Consider the following 26,925-nt stretch of genomic DNA (forward strand, 5'->3'; position numbering starts at 1 on the left):
CTACATGGGTCTATAAAAGTGGAGGGCTGGAGTATCTGCAATGGTCTATAAAAGTGGAGGGCTGGAGTATCTACATGGGTCTATAGCATTGGAGGGCTGGGGTATCTACATGGGTCTATAAAAGTGGAGGGCTGGAGTATCTGCAATGGTCTATAACAGTGGAGGGCTGGGGTATCTACAAAGGTCTATAAAAGTGGAGGGCTGGAGTATCTACCTAGGTATATAGCATTGGAGGGCTGGGGTATCTACATGGGTCTATAGCATTGGAGGGCTGGAGTATCTACATGGGTCTATAAAAGTGGAGGGCTGGAGTATCTACCTAGGTCTATTAAAGTGGAGGGCTGGAGTATCTACAATGGTCTATAAAAGTGGAGGGCTGGAGTATCTACAATGGTCTATAACAGTGGAGGGCTGGAGTATCTACATAGGTCTATAACAGTGGAGGGCTGGGGTATCTACATGGGTCTATTAAAGTGGAGGGCTGGGGTATCTACATAGGTCTATTAAAGTGGAGGGCTGGGGTATCTACATGGGTCTATAACAGTGGAGGGCTGGAGTATCTACCATGGTCTATAACAGTGGAGGGCTGGGGTATCTACATAGGTCTATAAAAGTGGAGGGTTGGGGTATCTACATGGGTCTATAAAAGTGGAGGGCTGGAGTATCTACCTAGGTCTATTAAAGTGGAGGGCTGGAGTATCTACCATGGTCTATAGCATTGGAGGGCTGGGGTATCTACATAGGTCTATAAAAGTGGAGGGCTGGGGTATCTACATGGGTCTATAACAGTGGAGGGCTGGAGTATCTACATAGGTCTATAACAGTGGAGGGCTGGGGTATCTACATAGGTCTATTAAAGTGGAGGGCTGGGGTATCTACATAGGTCTATAACAGTGGAGGGCTGGAGTATCTACCTAGGTCTATAACAGTGGAGGGCTGGGGTATCTACATGGGTCTATAGCAGTGGAGGGCTGGGGTATCTACATAGGTCTATAACAGTGGAGGGCTGGGGTATCTACATAGGTCTATAACAGTGGAGGGCTGGAGTATCTACATAGGTCTATAAAAGTGGAGGGCTGGGGTATCTACATGGGTCTATAAAAGTGGAGGGCTGGGGTATCTACATAGGTCTATAACAGTGGAGGGCTGGGGTATCTACATAGGTCTATAACAGTGGAGGGCTGGGGTATCTACATAGGTCTATAACAGTGGAGGGCTGGGGTATCTACATAGGTCAATAAAAGTGGAGGGCTGGGGTATCTACATAGGTCTATAAAAGTGGAGGGCTGGGGTATCTACATGGGTCTATAAAAGTGGAGGGCTGGGGTATCTACCTAGGTCTATAGCATTGGAGGGCTGGGGTATCTACATGGGTCTATAAAAGTGGAGGGCTGGAGTATCTACCTAGGTCTATAACAGTGGAGGGCTGGAGTATCTACATGGGTCTATAACAGTGGAGGGCTGGGGTATCTACCGAGGTCTATAGCATTGGAGGGCTGGGGTATCTACATGGGTCTATAAAAGTGGAGGGCTGGGGTATCTACATGGGTCTATAAAAGTGGAGGGCTGGAGTATCTACCTAGGTCTATTAAAGTGGAGGGCTGGGGTATCTACATGGGTCTATTAAAGTGGAGGGCTGGGGTATCTACATAGGTCTATTAAAGTGGAGGGCTGGGGTATCTACATAGGTCTATAAAAGTGGAGGGCTGGGGTATCTACCTAGGTCTATTAAAGTGGAGGGCTGGGGTATCTACATGGGTCTATAGCATTGGAGGGCTGGAGTATCTACATGGGTCTATAAAAGTGGAGGGCTGGAGTATCTACATGGGTCTATAAAAGTGGAGGGCTGGAGTATCTAACTAGGTCTATAAAAGTGGAGGGCTGGGGTATCTACCTGGGTCTATAAAAGTGGAGGGCTGGAGTATCTACATGGGTCTATTAAAGTGGAGGGCTGGGGTATCTACATGGGTCTATAGCATTGGAGGGCTGGAGTATCTACATGGGTCTATAAAAGTGGAGGGCTGGAGTATCTGCAATGGTCTATAACAGTGGAGGGCTGGGGTATCTACAAAGGTCTATAAAAGTGGAGGGCTGGAGTATCTACCTAGGTCTATAGCGTTGGAGGGCTGGAGTATCTACATGGGTCTATAAAAGTGGAGGGCTGGAGTATCTACATGGGTCTATAAAAGTGGAGGGCTGGAGTATCTAACTAGGTCTATTAAAGTGGAGGGCTGGAGTATCTACAATGGTCTATAAAAGTGGAGGGCTGGAGTATCTACAATGGTCTATAAAAGTGGAGGGCTGGAGTATCTACAATGGTCTATAAAAGTGGAGGGCTGGAGTATCTACAATGGTCTATAAAAGTGGAGGGCTGGAGTATCTACATGGGTCTATAACAGTGGAGGGCTGGGGTATCTACATGGGTCTATAACAGTGGAGGGCTGGGGTATCTACATAGGTCTATAACAGTGGAGGGCTGGGGTATCTACCGAGGTCTATTAAAGTGGAGGGCTGGGGTATCTACATAGGTCTATTAAAGTGGAGGGCTGGAGTATCTACCATGGTCTATAACAGTGGAGGGCTGGGGTATCTACATAGGTCTATAAAAGTGGAGGACTGGGGTATCTACATGGGTCTATAACAGTGGAGGGCTGGGGTATCTACATGGGTCTATAAAAGTGGAGGGCTGGGGTATCTACCTGGGTCTATAAAAGTGGAGGGCTGGGGTATCTACCTGGGTCTATTAAAGTGGAGGGCTGGGGTATCTACATGGGTCTATAAAAGTGGAGGGCTGGGGTATCTACATAGGTCTATAAAAGTGGAGGGCTGGGGTATCTACCTAGGTCTATAACAGTGGAGGGCTGGAGTATCTACCATGGTCTATAACAGTGGAGGGCTGGGGTATCTACATGGGTCTATAAAAGTGGAGGGCTGGAGTATCTACCATGGTCTATAACAGTAGAGGACTGAGGTATAGTCCTAGGTCTATAACAGTAGAGGACTGGGGTATAGTCCTAGGTCTATAACAGCAGAGGACTGGGGTATAGTCCTAGGTCTATAACAGCAGAGAGCTGGGGTATAGTCCTAGGTCTATAACAGTAGAGGACTGGGGTATAGTCCAAGGTCTATAACAGTAGAGGACTGGGGTATAGTCCTAGGTCTATAACAGTAGAGGACTGGGGTATAGTCCTAGGTCTATAACAGTAGAGGACTGGGGTATAGTCCTAGGTCTATAACAGTAGTTGACTGGTGTATAGTCCTAGGTCTATAACAGTAGAGAACTGGGGTATAGTCCTAGGTCTATAACAGTAGAGGACTGGGGTATAGTCCAGGTCTATAACAGTAGAGGACTGGGGTATAGTCCTAGGTCTATAACAGCAGAGGACTGGGGTATAGTCCTAGGTCTATAACAGTAGAGGGCTGGGGTATAGTCCTAGGTCTATAACAGTAGAGGACTGCGGTATAGTCCTAGGTCTATAACAGTAGAGGGCTGGGGTATAGTCCTAGGTCTATAACAGTAGAGGACTGGGGTATAGTCCTAGGTCTATTACAGTAGAGGACTGGAGTATAGTCCTAGGTCTATAACAGCAGAGGACTGGGGTATAGTCCTAGGTGTATAACAGTAGAGGACTGGGGTCTTGCTGAGAGGATTCTTCTGATAAATATTAACAGAGCAAGACAAGCCCAATAAAGGATATGACTGATGTACAGCAGCATAGACAGACACTGACAACCAATCTCACCAAGAGTCATTATAGTACAGTTAGGTTCCTCCAATATCCAGACGCAATGAGTCAGAGAAGACTTTGGTTGGTAGGCCTAGCAGTAGTAAAAGGAGCCTAGTTCCTTATAGGCTAGATTTGGGCTGTGAGAGTAAGAACAGCAGGAGAGAGGGGAGGGAAAGAGAGAGGGACGGTGTTACTCCATTAAAAGCCCTGAGGATAGAGAAAGTAATGCATGAGAAATTGGGTTTTTCCTCCCTCGCTCTCCCTCCTACTGTCGTTCCATTGAGCCCGCGCGGGTCCTGGGAGAGAGAGCGGGAGACCAAATTTAATTTGCCACAACGTCTCCAGCCATCGCTGGAGAGCGCCTGGGGGCACAAGAAATGGATTCTGGAATTTAAAAATAAAGAAATAAAAAGGAGAGAGAGAGAGAGAATTGAATTAAATTGAATTGGGAGAGAGAGACAGAGAGAGAGAGAGCGAGAGACCAGGAGAAGGTGCTGGAGACAAAAGCACAGGGGGAGGTAGAGAGAAATGAGAGCAGTGCTTTGGGGCTGGGAGGGGGGCGGAGATGGGTGGGAGGGAGACAGGGAAGAGGAGGAGGGGAGCGAGACAAGGGAGGTTTTATTTCGGCTGTCGAGATCCACTGTATAGTTCTTATTCACAGGCCAGGAGCTTCATCATATGTAGAGGTCACAGAGTTACTAACAAACAGTGAGATCAGCTACCGCAAACAGAGAGACACCTAAACATGGAGGGTTACTGGGAGGTCAATGACCCATTACCTCACCCTAGTCTCATCCTACAGATGGGTCAGAGTGTGTGTGTGTTTTTGACCCCAGAGCACACCCAAGTGTTGTAACTCAACACCAGAGGGATGGAGCACTGAGGATGGTGACGTCACCATACAGACAACCCCTACAGAGGGTAGAGCAGGGTGGTTTGGGGGGGACGACGACACCACAACAACTCTTCTCATTACACAAGACTTCTACTGCAGTGTTTCTCATGCTGGTTCGTGGCCAGTCCCCCTTAGCTCATAAGTCAGGTTGGTGATAGAAACATGGTCTTTGGTCATGGGTCATAAGAAAATCTCAATGTTGGAATGTCTGAAAGGCTTTAGGTGGGTCACAACACATGTTGGAGAAGCTCTGCTCCAACACAGACCAGTATTCAAAAGAATGGAGTAAGGGAAGGAGGAGGGGAAGAGGGAAGGGAAGAAGGAAGGAGGAGGGGAAGAGGGGATGAGGAGGGGATGGGGAGGGGAACAGGGGATGAGGAGGGGTAGAGGGAAGGATGAGGGGAAGAGTGAATGATGAAGGGGAGAGGGAAGGATGAGGGGAAGAGGGAATGATGAAGGGGAGAGGGAAGGATGAGGGGAAGAGGGAAGGATGAGGGGAAGACGGGAGGATGAGGGGAAGAGGGGAGGAGAGAGAGGAGAGTGAGGTTAGTTTGAATATCAAACCTGATCAGGGCTGAAGAATCCTGAGACCTCTTTGGAGCGTGTTTACGTCTGTGTTAGGGAAGTCTGTTATAAAACCACCCACTCTTCCTCATTATATGGGCCCTTCTCCACTCCTCCACCCCTCACGCAGCAGGCTAGGATGGAGAGACCTACGGCCCATTGAGAGCCACTGAGCTCTGAGCAGGCCTCATTAAGATGATAAAACCAACACACACAATGGGCCTATCAAACACACACACACAAACCGGGCCCCAACACACACACACCAGGCCCCAACACACACACATACACAGAGCCACAACATACACAAACACCAGGCCACAACATGCACATGCACACACACACGGCCACAACACACACCAGAACCCAGCAGAAACACACACACACACACACACACACAGCCTGGGCCAACACCTGTGTCCCATTCAGGGGAATATCCGGCCACTTAACACTCCTAAAGGGGGAAGGGAAGGGTGCTGTTTTTGTTTGTGTGGACTCGACAAGACCCCATCCCTCAGTTAGTCCCAACACCCAAACAGCCCCTGAATCTACTCCTACTGCCACGGGCAACCTGGGGCCTAAACACAGTGACCCAAAAACCCACACAGTCTAGTCAGCCGTGTTGCCCCTGATGTCGTTTCAAACGAGAGACCCTATTTTAATTTGCCCTCCCCTACCAACCCCCATCCATCGTCCTGTCACCTGCAGCCTGCGGGGTCCACTTTGTGTATAGGTGCCACAGCTGTATGTGTGGTTGGGTACTGACCCCCTGCATGCCAACACCTGTCCCACAGACCCCCATGCCACCCAGGATGGGCAGACACACAGATGGACAGCAGGCGGGCAGACAGGGCAGCCGAGGGGCACAGTCCAAGCTGGCAGAGGAGCTGGGGGTCAAAGCCAATTAAATTCTCTGCATTCAGTTATTCAAAACAGAGAAAGACGCTGTGGGAAATTGGCTATGGTCAATTTTGCAGTGGCCGATACACAACTCCCGACTTGGAAATGAAATGGAACTGACCCTAACCAACCCAGCACGCTCTCTAATTTTGTTTACTTGATAGCTACCTACACAAATAGCTAGCTAGAATAAAGTGTTAATAACAAGATAAAAATTCATTAAAAGACTTTAAGGCAATACAAGTATCACTCCAGAGGCTATGAGGCTGACCTGTTTAGATGTGGGCGGTTAGCATGAGCATTAACACGCACACAGAGCACTGTGTTTACAGTTGGACCACATGGAGCCGCTCAGCACCAGATGCCCTGCGGATGGAGCCGCTTGGACACCAGATGAGAGAGATGAGAGAGTGGAGAGAGCGAGAGAGACAGGAGAGACAGAGAGAGCGAGAGAGACAGGAGGGAGAGAGAGATGGAGAGAGAGACGGAGAGAGAGACGGAGAGAGACGGAGAGAGAGACGGAGAGAGAGACACAAAGAGAGAGAGTGAGAGAGAGAGAGAGAGACACAAAGAGAGAGACAGAAAGAGACACAAAGAGAGACAGAGAGAGGAGAGAGAGACAGAGAGAGAGACAGAGAGAGAGACAGAAAGGAGAGAGAGACAGAGAGAGAGAGACGAGAGGAGAGAGAGAGAAGAGACAGAGAGAGGGGAGAGAGAGAGACAGAGACTGAGCGAGAGCGCGAGAGGGGGAGAGAGAGAAATTAACCACAAACCATAGATAGATAGAGGTCATGGTGGTTTGCCTGTGGACAGCTCTACAGCTCTGACTGAGGCCTACTGGGTGTGACTGTGTGAGGTATCAAAGTGCACGCAGGGCCAAGTGGGTAAACAGAGAAGTGTCCCTTCCACCTGTCCCCCTTATACCCCCACTGAGCTTTACTCCCCCACAACCATTATTCCTTAAACCCTGAGTCTCAAACCCCCGTACCTACACACACACACACACACACACACACACACACACACACACACACACACACACACACACACACACACACACACACACACACACACACACAACGATGCGCGCAGGCAGGTGCACGCACAAACACACAATGACGGTACACACCCGCACACAAATAATGGCTAAATTGATCCACAAAACATATTTCATTAGATCTGGTAAGCGATAGTACTTATCATGAGGACACGATCATAGCATCCAGCGGTGAAGCAGTTCATTCCCATTAACAGACTACACTACTCTCTCTCTCTCCCACTCTAAAATGCCTTCATTAAGAGCTAGCGTAGCGCTGCTAGCACTGGAGTGCTTCCATGCTGTGTGACTGTAACCATGCCCCGAGGGCCCGCGCCAAACACTGAGGTGAAGTCCATTACCATCAAGCCAGCTTGTTTTAAACCACTAAATAAAACAGGCAACATTTTACATCTTTGAGTATAAATAACCTTTCGTAGCAGAGAAAGATAAAAAGCGACAGAGAGAGAAAGAGAGAAAACACAGCAGGTCACTAGGGGTTTGAATGAAAGTCTCTTATACACACTACTAATATCGGCCAGTCTACATGGCACTCTAATCTTTATCTTTCTATTATTATTCAGCTCTTCTTAGATTCATGTGTGTGAAAGGGCTTTTACATAGCCGTTTGTCAGGGAAATGTATAGGACTTAGGCTAACCACAGCCATATACATACAGAGCTCATGTAGATGGGCAAAACTGGTCCAAACTCTGTTTGAGATTTGGAGATGTAATCAGAGCTCTGTTGGCATCAGATAAAATGCAACTCAATCTTATTGGGAAACAATTTACATCAATTGCTGTTATACCTCTGTAATAACAATGTAATTAGCATCCTCTATGACATTGGGAAGATTTAGTGAAACTGTAAAGCAAGGCGAACCAGAAACAGGAGAAGGCAACATATAGGTGAGCCATGAGAAGACCAAGCCCAGACATGTCTCCTGTAACTTTAACTAGTAGGCCTACTCTCAATTTGGCAGGTCTCCTTGTCTCTTATAGGAAACTGGAGCTACATAGAGCTATAAAGAGGCCACCGTTCTCCTCTCACTTTCCCAGCCCTCACCATCCAATCATGTGTGATGTGGTGTAATGCTACACCCCATACCTCCATTATCCCTGGCTAGAGGAGTCTCTGGAATGTATCTGATTCCAGCCCAGGGGGTGAGCAGCACCTTGGAAATGCACCTCCACCTCTCCCCTCTCTCTCTCCCCTGCCCACCTGAGCCCCCCATCCATCTCCAAACTTTACAACGAGCTGAATTCCTCCAGGCTCGACTGCCTAGTTATGATGTGTTTCTGGCGGCGTTGTGATGTCCGTCTGACGAGATATGGGGACACAGTGGGTTTCAAGGCTATTCTGTTTCTGGGACTTCTCGTTTCTTCACTTCAGCCACATTCATTCCCACTCCCAGTCTCCCACTGACTCCCAGTCTCCCACTGACTCCCAGTCTCCCACTGACTCCCAGTCTCCCACTGACTCCCAGTCTCCCACTGACTCCCAGTCTCCCACTGACTCCCAGTCTCCCACTGACTCCCAGTCTCCCACTCCTAAATTAGCCCCAGCCTGAGGGACATCCTACAGGGTCATCAACACCTCATCAGCGGGCTGATCTCCCAGCTATATTATGAGAAACCCATGTATTGAACTTTCTGACCACAAATCCAATATTTAAAAAAATGCCCAACACAGCGTTTTTTTTTATCTCAATATCAAATCATTTCTGGATAACAATTATGTACCTTACTGTGATTGTTTTTGATTAAAATGAAACAAAAATAGCTATTTAGCTAAATGCAATTTCTCAAGCAACAACTGTCTGGGAGTGGTCGGAGAGAAGCGCCTAATTGGAGGAACCTAATGGGCGGGATATGTAACCTGAAAACTAGCTGTTATTGGCAGATAGGAGGGCAAACTCTTATTGGTCTATTAACTTAGACCGCCTGGTAGTCCAAAAAACCCACCCCGCAAACAAACTGAAAATTCAGGCGGTTTTTCAAACAACATAGTGGAAAATCCTGTTTTTTACTACACGGCCCCTTTAACCATAAACATTAGTTTAACCTTTTCACTAGTCTAACACACCAGCCGTCCTGGGAATCATTTAAAAGAATAATTCAATTCATTTGTAAAGCGCTTTTCACACACCCCATGCTACCTTAACACCGACCCTATCTCCTAATCTTTGATTAAGAATAAATTACATACTGTGCTCAGGAATTCTTACAATATAGCCCAATTTCGTCCTTCCGACCGTGAGTCATGACCATCTAATGATTATCGTCAAAAGGGGTTTACCTCATCTCATCTCCCTTCTCCTGAGTGAGAGTCATCATCACTACCGTGCACAGTAACTAAGCCTATATGGTATGTGTGTATGAGTCACTGGCCAGGATAATTCAGTGGGGGAATTATGACAGAGGAAAATCATTTCCCTGGGCCGCTGGGGGAAAGGAGGCTGTGGCTAATCATTCAGTAATATGATCTACTGCATACTAGCGGGTTCAGGCACGCACACACACACGCGTGTTCAGCTACATACGTTGTACTCACAGACAAGGCCACACATAAACACACTGCCACACTGCTATGCACACACACACAAACTTACACATACAAGTGGACACCCTCGTGACTGCCAAAAATCTGAATACCTTAATATTTTTTCTATTCAAAATAACTCAAGGTTACTATCTGGTGATTAACTAATACTGGTTCCTACTGTAGTAGTAGTATTCTAGTACTGGGTCCTACTGTAGTAGTAGTAGTACTCTAATACTGGGTCCTACTGTAGTAGTAGTATTCTAATACTGGTTCCTACTGTAGTAGTAGTAGTACTCTAATACTGGTACCTACTGTAGTAGTCGTAGTACTCTAATACTGGGTCCTACAGTAGTAGTAGTAGTACTCTAATACTGGTTCCTACTGTAGTAGTACTCAAATATGGTTCCTACTGTACTTGTAGTAGTAGTACTAATACTGGTTCCTACTGTAGTAGTAGTACTCGAATACTGGTTCCTACTGTAGTAGTAGTAGTACTCGAATACTGGTTCCTACTGTAGTAGTAGTATTCTAATACTGGATCCTACTGTGGTAATAGTACTCTAATACTGGTTCCTACTGTTGTTGTAGTAGTACTAATACTGGTTCCTACTGTAGTTGTAGTACTCGAATACTGGTTCCTACTGTAGTAGTAAGAGTAGTAGTAGTAGTACACTAATAGTGTTTTTTACTGTAGTAGTAAGAGTAGTAGTAGTACAGTAATACTGGTTTCTACTGTAGTAGTAGTACTCCAATACTGGTTCCTACTGTAGTAGTAGTATATGGATACTGGTTTCTAATGTAGTAGTAGTACACTAATACTGGTTTCTACTGTAGTAGTAAGAGTAGAAGTAGTACACTAATACTGGTTTTTACTGTAGTAGTAGTAGTAGTACTCTAATACTGGTTTCTACTGTAGTATTAGTTGTAGTACAATAATATTGGTTTCACTGTAGTAATAGTAGTAGTAATACTCTAATACTGGTTTCTACTGTGGTAGTAGTAGTAATCGTAGTGTAGTACTCTAATACTTGTTTCTACTGTAGTAGTAGTACACCAATGCTGGTTTCTACTGTAGTAGTAGTAGTACTCTTATACTGACTTCTACTGTAGTAGTACCGTCCAATGTGTTTACTTCGACAACACTCTCCCAGTCAGTGGCCTACTGAATGCCAATCAGAATTGAATTAAACAGAGAAACAAAAACTCAATTTCAAGAGTGTCTTTTCAAAGACGTCCAATTTCAACATATTGGACACAGTCAGCATTATGCTAATCTGAATAAATATCCTATATAAACATCTAAATGAATGCATTCCTTACATTCAATTGGCCAGAGTGTACAGAGGACCAGCTCTAGTAGGGGGTGAAGTCATAGTGTGACGGACTGTATGGAACAGCCAATGGATGGACTATGGGGGCAGGCAGTCCTGTACTGGGTAGAAGGATAGGGTCAGGGGCCCTAATTCATTGGAAGGTTGCCTGGTTCCACTCTCATTCTATAGACTGGGTTCTGGATTGGCCCCCCACACACACTGAGCAGGGCACATGACATGGAAAAATACACGAACTGGCATGTTGTTGGGACTGTGGTTCCCATCAACATAAACTGCATAAACTAGTCATGAATAACATGACATGCTATAGGTTAGACAGTAGCAGCATATGTATAACATGTTTATTTGACCTTTATCTAACTAGGCAAGTCAGTTAAGAACAAATTCTTATTTTCAATGACAGCCTAGGAACAGTGGGTTAACAGCCTTGTTCAGGGGCAGAACAACAGATTTGTACCTTGTCAGCTTGAGGATTCGAACTTGCAACTGTTCGGTTACTAGCCCAACGCTCTAACCACTAGGCTACCCAACCTTACATAGCCAATATAACATCCCATTGGGATGAAGGAGCAGCAGCAGCATGGAACATTCAGAACACCTGATCACAGAAGGCTTGGTAGTCAGAACTATCAGATGGAACACACAAGCAAGTCAGACAGAACACAAAAGCAAGTCTCAACATTTCACAATGGATTTTATCAAATTAATGCAATTCTGACTTGAGTTTTTATCCAATAAAATAGCCCTCCTGTTTCCCAAAGCACAGTAGAGGAAAACACAGGCTTTTTGGTGACAAGCTTTCTCCCAAACATGTTCCTGGGTCGTTATCCACAAAGTGTGTCAGAGTATGAGAGCTGATCTAGGATCAGTACATACAATCATATTCATTCACATCTAAAAGTCCAAACTGATGCTAGCTCAGCACTCCTACTCTGAGACGCTTTGTGGATAAGGGCCCTGGTCCTGCTTTCATAAGCAAAGGCTGAGATTGAGAGAATGGATAGATTGCCGAACACAAAGACACAGCTAAATGAATAGTCTCCCTAACTTTCTCTCACACACAATATAAAACAAGACCCCAGGCTACAAATTTCAGGCAGGTCTAGACTGCTCCTGTTCCCGCCGAGGAGTCAAATGTTTATATACAGTATCTGATATAGCACGCCTCTATGTGAAAGCTGTCTGACTGACTCAATAGGAAAATGTGTGCGTAACAACGTGTAGAAACATATGTGCATCACCCCATGAAGGAGGTTATATAGCTTACAGCTAATCAAATATCTAATTTAGTGTGGATACTGTCGTTTATTATGCAAGAAGCCTAAAAAGCTAAGAAATACCGTACTGCCTATTCTCTTCACATCAGTCAGTCCTAGCGGGACATAAGCAACTTTCCACTGTCATGTGAAACGTTATTGAATCAAAAATGAATTGCTGGATGCAATCAGGAGGGGGGAAAACACGTATTTTCCAAGCAAACATTTTTTTATCCATCTTTAGGTACAAGAATATATAAATGTTCTCGCGTAATTCCACTACACATTGCAATAAATGAAGGCATAACACAGCAAGTTGTTTTCCCACGTCAGCAGTGTTTTCAGAATGTTTTTAAGCACACTCATCAGGCTACATAACAATAAAACAATACTTTACAGTTAACGTTACATTGTATCCTACTGCGTCAGAAACAGCAACAATCAATAGCCTGCTAACGATACTGCCATACCACAAAGTTACAATAACAAGTTACTTTCTTTCTTGTTCGTGCTAAATTGTATCACGGGGTTTCGCTTGCTTGATGCAGACATTCCAACACCCCTACATATAATTCCAGGCAAAAAACTTCGACAAGAATTCACCAAAACGGTGGACTTCCTATTGAGTAGCCAAAAGCAGCTCTGGGATTCAACTCTTTCCCCGGGCTTCATTTTCGATCCAGGGGAAATTCAGGCCGAAACTGTGGCTGCATTTTCAATCTGCGCCAAGATAGCAAGCCAGTCGAGGCTAGTAATTGAACGATTGAGCAGCGTTGAGCTCGTCTTGACCAAAACATTTGCACCAGTAAAGGTTTTACTTCGCCACACTCACCTTCTCAAGGTCCGAGTGAAAGCCTAGAGACGATCTGGTAGATTGAATGTTTGGATTCAACCCAAGCTCACCCGGTGCTTACGTCTTGCTTTACCAGCGGCTCCGGTCTGCCGTTCTACTTCTTACAGACTTGTCTGATGGGAGAGAAATTTGAGAGTGTCTCTCTTTTTGCAGAGCTATGCGGCTCTGCCCAACAATGGTCAACAGAGGGCGCCAGCACAGCATTGTCCCTGAAGAGGCTAAAGTCTTTAATGGATAGTTAGTTCACCCAAATTACATATTAAACTCATCTTTTTGATAGCCAGTCCACGCAATGTTTCAATGTGTTGATTTAGTAATAAAGATGAAAGACTTGACAAATACTTTCTAACTGTTAATAATACATAGGTTGAAAATGTGTGATATTCATTCATTCAAGTACTGCTTGCCAAATACTGAGATTATGGCTGCATTTAAATACCAATCACACAATTCAGACCATTGTCCCTCCCCCACTACTTTCAAGAGGCTCTCCAGACCAGTGAAGACCCCAACCCAGGAGGCATTCGTCCAAAAACAACTCAATAGTCATCCGATTTTAGCCCAAGGTGTGCTCTTAAGGAGCCAAGCTTTACTTCTCAAGGTCAAAGGACTTTATATGTTATTTTCAGAGATAGCCTGTCTCTGGCAGCCAAAACAGACAAATACTCCATCTAAACTTGAATTGATTCTCAATTACAATAGGGTTCTAGAAACATAAATCCCTCTACTTTCATATCACATCAAAATAATTTCACAAATGCAAAATATACACTTACTGTACACTGTTTTAATCAGCTTCAGCCCAGTTGCAGCCGACAGTATTTTTCAGTGACAACACGTTTCTGGCTGGCTTTTTCCGTTACACATATATGGCCATGAGATAAGACTAACATTACAAAGGTGTGTATCAATTTATCCTTTTGTTTCTTGAAAATTATTTCTTGCTGTTGTGAAAGATAAGGTTCCAAAACCGTACCACGAGCGATGCGTGTTAATGTTTAGCAAAACTCCCCTGTACAGAAGAAGCCTTCGTCAAGGACTAGGCAGACCGATGAACATGTCATCTGTAACAATAAGTACAAGTAGACTGCCATTTTAACCACGCTTCATGTGGACTTGTATTGCTTATCTTTGTCAAGGTTGCTATGGACAACACCCCACTGACAGACTAAACCAAAAACAAACATACTGCTTGTATACAAGATTTACTGTGGACCACTTCAAATGGAGACTTGCAGTTGAAGGCTATGCAAATAAATAGCTGGAAACATTGTCCGTTTCCATGGCTTCACCTTTTTTCGTTCTAAAACAGAGAGGGGCAAACAACAAGTGTCTGTGTCAAAGAAGATGTCTCATTCCAAACCCTGTTCACTTTCTCCCCCTCAGCAACTGATCTAGGATAAGCTCTTAATTCCTCAGTCCATACCACAACCACTGTGAGCAAATACTAATACGACCCAGGATCAGTTGTTAGGGGAATGAAGTCGCCACACACATCTGTCCTCTGACCTTGTGACACACGTGGTCTGTGATTTGATTACAGAGGGCCTAAACCTGGGACAAAGTCGTCCTTCAAAAAGCTTTTCCTGTTTGACACAGGGGGCAACAGAGCTTTGCCTGTCTCACCCAGATCACATTGAAGGGGGAAACACAGCTTTGCCTGTCTCACCCCAGATCATGACAGGGGTCAACACAGTTTTGCCTGTCTCACCCAGGCCACATGACAGGGGGCAAGGGGGGTAACACCACACAACTCAGCCCAGGAAAGAGAATGAAGCCAACTCTGAGAGAGTTACCTTTTATGTCCTTGTCTTGCCCCGCATGAAGCAGATGCAGTACTCACTCAATACTCTGTGTGTCCTGCGGCCTAATGGTCGAGTATCAGGCATTTAAACTCATCCCCCTTCTCCTCATCAGCCCTGGCCACAGCCTGTGGCTACTCGATCAATAAACTGATGTAGTCTGACGAGCACATAATTAAAAACTTTATTGATGTTCTGATGGGAGGAACAGTGGCTGTCTGGCATGAGTCTGGACAGATGACCTCTAATTCACATGGATGTGGAGAGTACTGTGCCATGTGAAAAACACAGGAGATTGCTGTACCAAATGACACAGTCTCAACTTCAACAGTGAAGAGGCAGCTCTGGGATGCTGGCCTTCTTGGCAGAGTTGCAAAGAAAAAGCCATATCTCAGACTGACCAATAAAAATAAAAGATTAAGATGAGCAAAAGAACAGACACTGGACAGAGGAACTCTGCCTAGAAGGCCAGAATCCCGGAGTCGCCTCTGCACTGTTGACATTCAGACTGGTGTTTTGCGGGTACTATTTAATGAAGCTGCAAGTTGAGGACTTGTGAGTTGTCTGTTTCTCAAACTAGACAATAATGTACTTGCCCTCTTGCTCAGTTGTGCACCGGGGCCTCCCACTCTTTTTATTCTGGTTAAAGCCAGTTTGCACTGTTCTGTTCTGTGAGTAGTACACAACGTTGTACGAGATCTTCAGTTTGTTGGCCATTTCTCGCATGGAATAGCGTTCATTTCTCAGAACAAGAATAGAGTGACAAGTTTCAGAAGAAAGGTATTTGTATCTGGCCATTTTGAGCGTGTACTCGAACCCACAACTGCTGATGCTCCTGATACTCAACTAGTCTAAAGTTTTATTGCTTCATTAATCAGAACAACAGTTCAGCTGTGCTAACATAATTACAAAAGGGTTTTCTAATGATCAAATAGCCTTTTAAGATGATAAACTTGGATTAGCTAACACAACGTACCATTGGAACACAAGAGTGATGGTTGCTGATAATGGGCCTCTGTACGCCTATGCAGATACTCCATAAAAAATCTGCTGTTTCCAGCTACAATCATCATTTACAACATTAACAATGTCTACACTGTATTTCGGATCAATTTGATGTTATTTTAATGGACAAAGAAATTTGCTTTTCTTTAAAAAAACATGGACATTTCTAAGTGACCCCAAACTTTTGAACGTAGTGTATTTCTGGCTGGGACTGTAATGGAGTTGACCTCCATGTCTATCTCAGCCCAACCTCCTGCCTCTGTCGAGGTAAGTGTGGCACTGTCAAGCACAAGGCTCCAGCCCTATTCTAATCCCTGTCTGTGGTTCTCAGCAGAAAGCCTCCTCCATGACTTTAAATACATATTAGGGGATTAGGCCTCCATTAGTGTTGATCCCTAATCTGAAACATCCTCCAACACCCGCTCCAATGTGCTAATTGGGGTTTTCCACCCCCTGGCTCACAGGGCCCTGCTGCAAATAGCATGATGCAGAATAAACCATCACATACTAATTAAGGCAAGAAGTTTGATCAAAATAAATACACACACATGCAAGCTCACAGGCACTTCTTCAATTCATTCCAGATGTCCATTAATAAAGTTGCATAATGATTAATGAGTATCGTACAAGGCTTTGTGTTGCATTGTGGAATGTGACTTTATTTTCGTGGCGTTGCATGCGCAGTGGGGTTGTTTTTTCCCCTGCAACAAGTAAAAATGGCGACATCCTCAGGAGCTGACATAATAGGGAAGACGCGGTACGTGTTAAATCGTGGAGTTAAACGAATAGTGTGTATGTTAACCTGGAAAATGAGTGTACATGAAAGTATAAACTAAAGGCGTAATTCATTTCAGTATGCCAGTACTTCGATATGTGGATGATGATTTGTTAGCAAAGGCTAGCTAGCAAACGTTAGTATTTCAACAACAAAAAATTATACACTTAATGTAAAAGTTTTGCACAGATCCATAAATTGTGTGCATGCACTTGACGAACTACACTTCCTCCACAGTTAAGCTTTTAAATGTTTTTTTTTTTAATGTAACCTTTTAGTTAAGCACGCATAGATGGCAAATTAGCACAGGTGTCAGCTAGTCTTGCTTCTGTAAACATTAGGGATGCAGGAAAAATCGGTACAGTTGCATATCGTATTGTATCGTTTGATTAATATCGCAATATTATTTTTGCGCTAGTTGACTGTACCTGCACCAAAACTCCAGTATTCCCCCCATAGATTATTATACATCTTCTTTTTAAATAGGGAGCCAATTTGTTTTCTGCACCTTTTATTTCCATGACTGATCGAAGCTTGTTTCTCATGGCTCTCTTGTCCCTCTGCAGCATACATATAGTGAGCAATATGTTTGGAACATCAAATCGCAATAAAATCAGAGTATCAAATTTCATAAACGACTGTGAGAATCGCAATACATAGCCAATCAGCACCTAAGTATCGTGAGAACATCGTATGGTGAGGTCCATGGCAATTCCCAGCCCTATTAAACAAGCGATGTAACGTGGAGATATGTCTGCGGGGAACCCTAGCCCAATAAAAATGTAGTAATTTAACATTTTGTTTTTTAAAAACGATTTATTGCTCTTATGAAAGATAAGTTACTTATTTTCCCCAAAGCAATTAGCGTTTATGAATGGGTTATGTTTGGCTTAGCAAAGAGAATTTACGATCAACCTTAATTTGGTGATACTTCCTCAATTCCCAACTTGGAAGACAAGCAATGTCCATGTCTAGTTGCAGGGGGTTCGTTTAAGGAATAAGGCCCGAGGGGATGTGGAATATGGACAATATACCACGGCTAAGGGCTGTTCTTACGCAGGACGCAACTCGGAGTGCCTGGGTACAGCCCTTAGCCGTGGTATATTGGGCATATACCACAAACCCCAAAGGTGCCTTATTGCTATTATAAACTGGTTACCAACATAATGACAAGAGTAAAAAAAAAACATTCCCATGGTATATGGTCTGATATGCCACGGCTTTCAGCCAATCAGCATTCCGGGCTCGAACCACCCAGTTTATAATTTAATTTATAAACTGGCTAGTTTGGGTCCTGGATACTGATTAGCTGAAAGCTTTGGTATATCAGACAATCTACCACAGGTATGATGCTAAACTAATTGTTTGCTGTTCTAATTACGTTGGTAACCTGTTTTGTAATAGCAATATGGCACCTCAGGGGTTTGTGGTATATTGCAGCACAGAGTATACCACACCTCCTTGGGCCTTATTGCTTCATTAGAAAATGCTCCGTTATGACATTCATTTTTTACTCAATGAAGTAATCCAACAATGTGTACAACTCCATCTTGTCTACTTCAAATCTTCTCTCATTGATGGTTGTCACGAGTTACCACCAGGGGTGAAAGTAGATTTTAATTTCTTCCTGCTACGGGACCTCCTATGTGTGCATGCACCAAAAATGTTTCTGAGCCTAATCATAGAATGATGTTATATAATCCCTATTAATTCAATAAGATCTCTGTGGCCCTGGTTGTAAGCATTTGTCATTTAACTTCAATTTTTTTTACCTTTTATTGTGGCATAAACACAACCAGTCATGCTGTTTTCATCTGATTGTCAAACTCACTTTAAAGGGCTCCTTTACTAGGCTACCTGCACACCTTCATCCACTTGCAACATATTTCCAGCCTCAAAGAGACATCTGTTACACAAAACACCAAAAAGTTCCATGACATTTGGTGGTTGTCATTAGGCCAGAATTAATGCGACCTCTGCTGTCCGTGCGTCTCTAGGTATCGGGCCCTTATCTACTCCTTGGCAAAATGTCAGTGTTCTCGTCAAACCACATTGTAGGCTATACCACCCGTTTTCAAGTCCAGTCGCACATTCTTCATGCCTCACATGCGGTAAAGATAAATAATGGTGTTATAGCCTACAGTTTTCTTGATATTTTGTTGTATTTATTGTGATGGGCTCATGTTTTACCGGTACGGCGTACCCCCGCTACTGTGGTTGTCACAAAGTAATAATTGGCTATAATGTACAAATTCATACCAATTCTATTTTTGGTCTTAATTTAAGGTTAGGCATAATGTTAGCATTGTACTTAGGGTTAGGTTTAAAATCAGATTTTAAGAAGATAAATTGTAAAAAAATAAATAATAATAAACTAGTTGGGGGTTAGCCATAATTTTGACTGTGGCTGTGGTAACTAGTTTTCCTTCATATTTGCGTATGTTGTAGCTTAGACCCTAGTCTGAGGTTTTTGTGTTGTGCCACCATCGGTTGACACAAAGAATTTATGCAAATGTACATTTACATTCAGTACCAGTCAAAAGTTTGGACACACCTACTCATTCCAGGGTTTTTCTTTATTTTTACTATTTTCTACATTGTAGAAAAGTAGTGAAGACATCCAAACGATGAAATAACACATATGGAATCATGTCGTAACCAAAAAAGTGTTAAACTAATCAAAATATATTTTATGTCTGAGATTCTTCAAAGTAGCCAAACCAGATGGGATGGCATATTTAGGCTTTCTGGTGAGGTGGTTGATATTGAAGACCTGAAGGTTAGTAGTTGGACTGAAACCAACTTCCTACAAATGGTAGAGTAGGCACTATTAAGTCGCTTCACCAATCACAGGGCCAGAGTACACACGGTAAGGGTTACATAAAGAGAGGTGTGGCTTGGGACCAGAGAAACCACCAGAGGATGTTATAATGATAAAATGGTATTGCTGTGTGTTGGTTGCATTTATGTTTTACTCAACCTGCATATCTTCCTTCTCCAGGATTTCCAAATTCTGTGTCAGACATGTTTGGGGGAAAATCCATACATCTGCATAGTGAGTAGTTTAACTTTGTCTTGATTTGGCTAAATATTTTAGCTGCTAGTTTGCGTCTGTCATTTATACTGAACTAAAATATAAACGCAACATGTAAAGTGTTGGTCCCAAGGTTCACGAGCTGAAATAAAAGATCCAGAAATGTTCCATACTCACAAAAAGCTTTTCTCTCAAATTTTGTGCGCAAATTTGTTTACATCCCTGTTAGTGAGCATTTCTCCTTTGCCATGGTAATCCATCCACCTGACAGATTGAACAACATGATCATTACACAGTGCACCTTGTGATGGAGACAGTAAAAGACCATTCTAAAATGTGCCGTTTTGTCACAACACAATGCCACAATGCCTTAAGTTTTGAGGGAGCGTGCAATTGTCATGCTGACTGCAGGAATGTCCACCAGAGCTGTTGCCAGAGAATTGAATGTTAGTTTCTCGACCATAATCTGCCTCCAACGCCGTTATCGAGAATTTTGCAGTACGTCCAGCCGGCCTCACCAACTGCAGACAATGTGAAACCACGCCAGCCCAGGACCTCCACATCCAGTTTCTTCACCTGCAGGATCTTCTGAGACCAGCCACCAAGACAGCTGATGAAACTGGGTTTGTACAACCTAAGAATTTCTGCACAAACTGTCAGAAATCGCCTCAGGGAAGCTCATCTGCGTGCTCGTCGTCCTCATCAGGGTCTTGACCTGACTGCAGTTTGACGTCGTGACTGACTTCAGTGGGCAAATGCTCCCCTTCGATGGTCACTGGCACACTTGAGTGTGCTCTTCATAGATGAATCATGGTTTCAACTGTAACGGGCAAATGGCGTCGTGTGGGCGAGCGTTTTGCTGATGTCAATGTTGTTAACAGAGTGCCCCATGGTGGCTGTGGGGTTATGGTATGGGCAGGCATACGCTATGGACGACGAACACAATTGCATTTTATCGATGGCAATTTGAAGGCACAGATATACCGTGGCGAGATCCTGAGGCCCATTGTCGTACCATTCATCTGCCGCCAACACTTCATGTTTCAGCATGATAATGCACGACCCCAAGTCGCAAGGATCTGTACACAAATAATGCCACTTTAATAATGTTTACATTTCCTACATTACTCATCTCATGTATATACTGTATTTAAAACCATCTACTGCATCTTGCCTATGCCGCACAGCCATCACGCATCCATATATTTATATGTACATATTCTTATTCCATCCCCTTACATTGTGTGTGTGTATAAGGTAGTTGTGAATTTCTTAGATTACTTGTTAGATATTACTGCATTGTCGGAATAAGAAGCACAAGCATTTCGCTACACTCGCATTACCATCTGCTAACCGTATGTGTTTTTTAAATTTGTTAAGGTATCTGTGACCAAGAGATGCATCTGTATCCCAGTCATGTTGTATCTATATATTAGTGCCTAATTCATTTATTTCAATCGACTGATTTTCTTATATGAACTGTAACTCAGTAAAATCTTTGAAATTGTTCCGTTTATATTTTTGTTCAGTGTATGATTCAAGAGAAGTGACTGGCCTGGTATTAGGATTGTGCTTCACTTGGATTCTGTTTGGTTTATATCAAGCTTCAGAAGCCTACATTTTATGCTTGTTTCTTTGACAGAACAAAGAGAAGTATGCGGAAGAATGCAAGGTAAGATACCATTTTGTTGGTCCTTTTCATTCCTAAATCCAAAGACATTAGAATAGTACATTTTCTTCATCAAAACTAATGAACATCTCTCACCTCCTTCCTTAGATATGTGCCAGTCCCTTCACTGTGTTCCCGCTGGTGTCCAGGAACGAGGATGTGCTTCAAGAAGACAGAGGTGTGTCAGACCTGCAGCAAGATGGTCTGTCAGACCTGGAGTATGGTATGTCATAGATGTCTTACCTACACCACCTTAATACCTATTCAAGCCATGGCTACTTTGTCTTGACCAGAGCTGCCTGTAGCCAAATCAAAGATTTTAAGACACCGGGCTGGACATGAAGGATGACGTGCCGAAGTCAGACGTAAACAAGGAGTACTACAAACAATATGGGGAGAGACGTATGGAGGGGGAGAGGAGGCTGCAGCCCTGTTATTTCTGTGATCGCAAATTCAACAGCCAGTGTTTTCCCCTGTTATCTCCCCGACTCCCTGTGCCCTCAGATAGGGAACTCTGATGGGACACGGCCGGTGGGTCTCCTGGGTAAGGCCCCCTGCTCCAGTGAGATGCTGCTGAAGCTGGCCCTACTACAAGAGGAATAGACCCCACATCTGCTCCTTCTGGGTGAAGGGAAGAGTGCAAGAGAGGAGTGTCCCTACAGGTGAGAATGCCATTAAACGATAGCTCTATCTCTTTTTAAGCGCTACAGTTGGGTCTTGTTTATACATTCCAATGACTGACTATAGCCCTGGCTGTCTCCTGTCTGTATGACTTGTAATGATGCTGAAATTTCACTTGGTGGTACTGTTGAGCAATAAATCAACCTGCATTGACTAGGAACAACTCTTCCTTCCCGCTCTCTCTCTACAACCCCAGGCACTAGAGGCCCACAGACACAGACGATCCCCTGGCAGACTAGAACATTATGGACCATTACTATGGTATCAACGACCCTGTGGGTGACAAGCTGCTGATACGAGCCTCCACCATGCCCCAACTGGATACGCCCGAGGGTAAGACCATCACCACACTCGACGTAGGGGGGCTTCCAAAATATCAGAGGATAATTTTTGGGGGGCAGTTTCAACGATCTGTGACAGATTGTTGTGGTGTGCTCCTACTGGAATCGCTTCTACCATTTTGGGGAGATCTGACCACCACCATCATCCAGAAGCAGCAGTGTGCCTTCATCCAGTTTGCCACATGGCTGGCGGCTGAGCTCGCCGCTTAGAAGTCCTTCATCAAGCTCATTATCAACCATGGATTCAGGCTCACCGTCAAGTGGGGCAGGTAAGAGATCAAGGGTTACGAGGAGAGCAACAGAAAGTACTGCATGTCCCTCCTTTCTAACCAGATGGGGACAACCCTGTAGATGTAGCAGAGTGTAAGACTTGTTGACTTATTGGGTATTTGGGCTCCATGTGACAGTCTCCCTAGTAATCCTGTACTGTAATGAGTTGTGACTGGCCAGGTCCCAGGCAGCCAGAGGGAAGGAGGCCATCAAGGATGGGGTCAGTGAGATGGGAACCAAACTGGACCCTGTACCAGGACTGCCTGGAGGTGAATGTCTGATTTCTGGGATGCATTGAGAGGGTGTGTGTGTGTATGTATGAGCCTGTGTATGTGCAAGTCTAAGTCTGACTGTCTTCTCTCTCCCACCTGCTCTACTAATGACTTCAACCTGGAGCTGGTACCTCTCCTAATGTCATGAACCTCTCCCTTCCTCCCGGTACCTCTCCTAATGTCATGAACCTCTCCATACCTCCTGGTACCTCTCCTAATGTCATGAACCTCTCCCTACCTCCCGGTACCTCTCCTAATGTCATGAACCTCTCCCTACCTCCCGGTACCTCTCCTAATGTCATGAACCTCTCCCTACCTCCCGGTACCTATCCTAATGTCATGAACCTCTCCCTACCTCCTGGTACCTCTCCCTAATCTCATTGCAACTCCCCTCCAAGTCTCCGACCACTACCTTGTATCCTTTTCCCTCTCGCTCTCATCCAACACTTCTCACTCTCCCCCTACTCGGATGGTATTGCGCCGTCCCAACCTTCGCTCTCTCTCTCCCGCTACTCTCTCCTCTTCCATCCTATCATCTCTTCCCTCTGCTCAAACCTTCTCCAACCTATCTCCTGATTCTGCCTCCTCAACCCTCCTCTCCTCCCTCTCTGCATCCTTTGATTTCCTCTGTCCCCTATCCTCCAGGCCGGCTCGGTCCTCCCCTCCTGCTCCGTGGCTCGACGACTCACTGCGAGCTCACAGAACAGGGCTCCGGGCAGCCGAGCGGAAATGGAGGAAAACTCGCCTCCCTGCGGACCTGGCATCCTTTCACTCCCTCCTCTCTACATTTTCCTCTTCTGTCTCTGCTGCTAAAGCCACTTTCTACCACTCTAAACTCCAAGCATCTGCCTCTAACCCTAGGAAGCTCTTTGCTACCTTCTCCTCCCTCCTTAATCCTCCTCCCCCTCCCCCCTCCTCCCTCTCTGCGGATGACTTCGTCAACCATTTTGAAAAGAAGGTTGACGACATCCGATCCTCGTTTGCTAAGTCAAACGACACTGCTGGTCCTGCTCACACTGCCCTACCCTGTGCTTTGACCTCTTTCTCCCCTCTCTCTCCAGATGAACTCTCGCGTCTTGTGACGGCCGGCCGCCCAACAACCTGCCCACTTGACCCTATCCCCTCCTCTCTTCTCCAGACCATTTCCGGAGACCTTCTCCCCTACCTCACCTCGCTCATCAACGCATCCTTGACCGCTGGCTACGTCCCTTCCGTCTTCAAGAGAGCGAGAGTTGCACCCCTTCTGAAAAAAACCTACACTCGATCCCTCCGATGTCAACAACTACAGGCCAGTATCCCTTCTTTCCTTTCTCTCCAAAACTCTTGAACGCGCCGTGCTTGGCCAGCTCTCTTGCTATCTCTCTCAGAATGACCTTCTTGATCCTAATCAGTCAGGTTTCAAGACTGGGCATTCAACTGAGACTGCTCTTCTCTGTGTCACGGAGGCTCTCCGCACTGCTAAAGCTAACTCTCTCTCCTCTGCTCTCATCCTTCTAGACCTATCTGCTGCCTTTGATACCGTGAACCATCAGATCCTCCTCTCCACCCTCTCCGAGCTGGGCATCTCCGGCGCCGCCCACGCTTGGATTGCGTCCTACCTGACAGGTCGCTCCTACCAGGTGGCGTGGCGAGAATCTGTCTCCGCACCACGTGCTCTCACCACTGGTGTCCCCCAGGGCTCTGTTCTTGGCCCACTCCTATTCTCGCTATACACCAAGTCACTTGGCCCTGTCATATCCTCACATGGTCTCTCATATCATTGCTATGCAGACGACACACAATTAATCTTCTCCTTTCCCCCTTCTGACAACCAGGTGGCGAATCGCATCTCTGCATGTCTGGCAGACATATCAGTGTGGATGACGGATCACCACCTCAAGCTGAACCTCGGCAAGACGGAGCTGCTCTTCCTCCCGGGGAAGGACTGCCCGTTCCATGATCTCGCCATCACGGTTGACAACTCCCTTGTGTCCTCCTCCCAGAGTGCTAAGAGCCTTGGCGTGACCCTGGACAACACCCTGTCGTTCTCCACCAACATCAAGGCGGTGACCCGATCCTGTAGGTTCATGCTCTACAACATTCGCAGAGTACGACCCTGCCTCACACAGGAAGCGGCGCAGGTCCTAATCCAGGCACTTGTCATCTCCCGTCTGGATTACTGCAACTCGCTGTTGGCTGGGCTCCCTGCCTGTGCCATTAAACCCCTACAACTCATCCAGAACGCCGCAGCCCGTCTGGTGTTCAACCTTCCCAAGTTCTCTCACGTCACCCCGCTCCTCCGCTCTCTCCACTGGCTTCCAGTCGAAGCTCGCATCCGCTACAAGACCATGGTGCTTGCCTCACGGAGCTGTGAGGGGAACGGCACCTCCGTACCTTCAGGCTCTGATCAGGCCCTACACCCAAACAAGGGCACTCCGTTCATCCTCCTCTGGCCTGCTCGCCTCCCTACCTCTGAGGAAGCACAGTTCCCGCTCAGCCCAGTCAAAACTGTTCGCTGCTCTGGCACCCCAATGGTGGAACAAGCTCCCTCACGACGCCAGGACAGCAGAGTCAATCACCACCTTCCGGAGACACCTGAAACCCCACCTCTTCAAGGAATACCTGGGATAGGATAAAGTAATCCTTCTAACCCCCCCCTTAAAAGATTTAGATGCACTATTGTAAAGTGGTTGTTCCACTGGATATTATAAGGTGAATGCACCAATTTGTAAGTCGCTCTGGATAAGAGCGTCTGCTAAATGACTAAAATGTAAAATGAACCTCTCCCTACCTCCCGGTACCTCTCCTAATGTCATGAACCTCTCCATACCTCCTGGTACCTCTCCTAATGTCATGAACCTCTCCCTACCTCTTGATATCTCTCCTAATGTCATGAACCTCTCCCTACCTCCCGGTACCTCTCCTAATGTCATGAACCTCTCCCTACCTCCCGGTACCTCTCCTAATGTCATGAACCTCTCCCTACCTCCTGGCACCTCTCCTAATGTCATGAACCTCTCCCTACCTCATGGTACCTCTCCTAATGTCATGAACCTCTCCTAATGTCATGAACCTCTCCCTGACTCCCAGAGCCTCTCCTAATGTCATGAACATCACCCGGTATCTCTCCTAATGTCATGAATGTCTCCTTGCCCCCCGGTACCTCCAGGTACCAGTCTCACCTTTGTCCTGTGATGGTTAGGGGAAACTGCTGGCCATACTTGTGCTATATCACTGAGCTACCTCTGTGTTGACACTGCTGTGTGTCTGTTGTGCTATGTCACTGAGCTACCTCTGTGTTGACCCTGCTGTGTGTCTGTTGTGCGTATCTTTTCTCCCCTTCAGGTTTTGGTGGTCATATGTTTCACATGGGTTCCATGGGTCCCCCTCCTCCCCCTTCATGGGTATGAGATCCCCAGGACACATCCACTACCCTTCCCAGGACCTCCAGCGCATGGGAGCCCACGCTGCCCGTCACGGTGACTAGTTGCCATGTCGGTACTTCGCTATGCCAAACAGCTCTGTGGTCGAGAGAATTGCTCTGGGCAGACATTTCCCTTAGGCACAGATCTAGGATCAGTTTACCTTCCCCCAATCCTCGCCATAGTAATTAGGGGAAAAAACACCGAACTGACCTGGGATCTGCTTCCTGGGGCAATGTCATCATCCTACGTCTTGAGGTTCACAAGGGTGTTACAAAATGTCTGCCCACTCACTCAGTTTAACCATATCTCAGCAGTGGATTTGAGTTAACAGCAAACAACTAAAGGTGTGAAATCAAATCCAACTCAATCTGGGAATTTGGTATCATAAGTGCATTCTTTTAAGTTTTAAGGGCTACTGTGTTTTGTGCGTGGTGGTGCATAATGTAATCTGTATACCCACCTGTCATGGATCAGTGTATTTGGTGTACATCAGAAGAGTTGTTGAAATGTGCCAAGCATCCTACAGAGTTGATCTCTTGACAGGAACATTTTTAGATTCT

The 26,925-nt window shown here is 45.4% G+C and overlaps 1 protein-coding gene, 1 long non-coding RNA gene and 1 pseudogene across 2 annotated transcripts in view; 2 read left to right on the plus strand and 1 right to left on the minus strand.

Moving 5' to 3' along the window:
• LOC106611870 (bifunctional heparan sulfate N-deacetylase/N-sulfotransferase 1) overlaps positions 1–13,268 on the minus strand; it is a 95,141-nt gene extending 81,873 nt beyond the window's left edge. The window contains exon 1 of the mRNA XM_014212488.2: positions 13,092–13,268. The gene's annotated coding sequence lies outside the window, so the exon portion shown is untranslated. The remainder of the gene's footprint in view (positions 1–13,091) is intronic.
• Positions 13,269–16,575: 3,307 nt separating this feature from the next.
• On the plus strand, positions 16,576–21,893 carry LOC123744659 (uncharacterized). The gene is made up of 4 exons (XR_006771050.1): positions 16,576–16,676; positions 19,696–19,749; positions 21,371–21,400; positions 21,506–21,893. It is a non-coding gene; the product is annotated as an uncharacterized lncRNA (long non-coding RNA).
• Positions 21,894–21,895: 2 nt separating this feature from the next.
• LOC106611859 (pre-mRNA-splicing factor RBM22-like) lies at positions 21,896–26,427 on the plus strand (annotated as a pseudogene).
• The last annotated feature ends 498 nt before the right edge of the window (positions 26,428–26,925 follow it).

The sequence above is a fragment of the Salmo salar genome, chromosome ssa09 (assembly GCF_905237065.1).
Source record: "Salmo salar chromosome ssa09, Ssal_v3.1, whole genome shotgun sequence".
Classification (NCBI taxonomy): domain Eukaryota; kingdom Metazoa; phylum Chordata; class Actinopteri; order Salmoniformes; family Salmonidae; genus Salmo; species Salmo salar.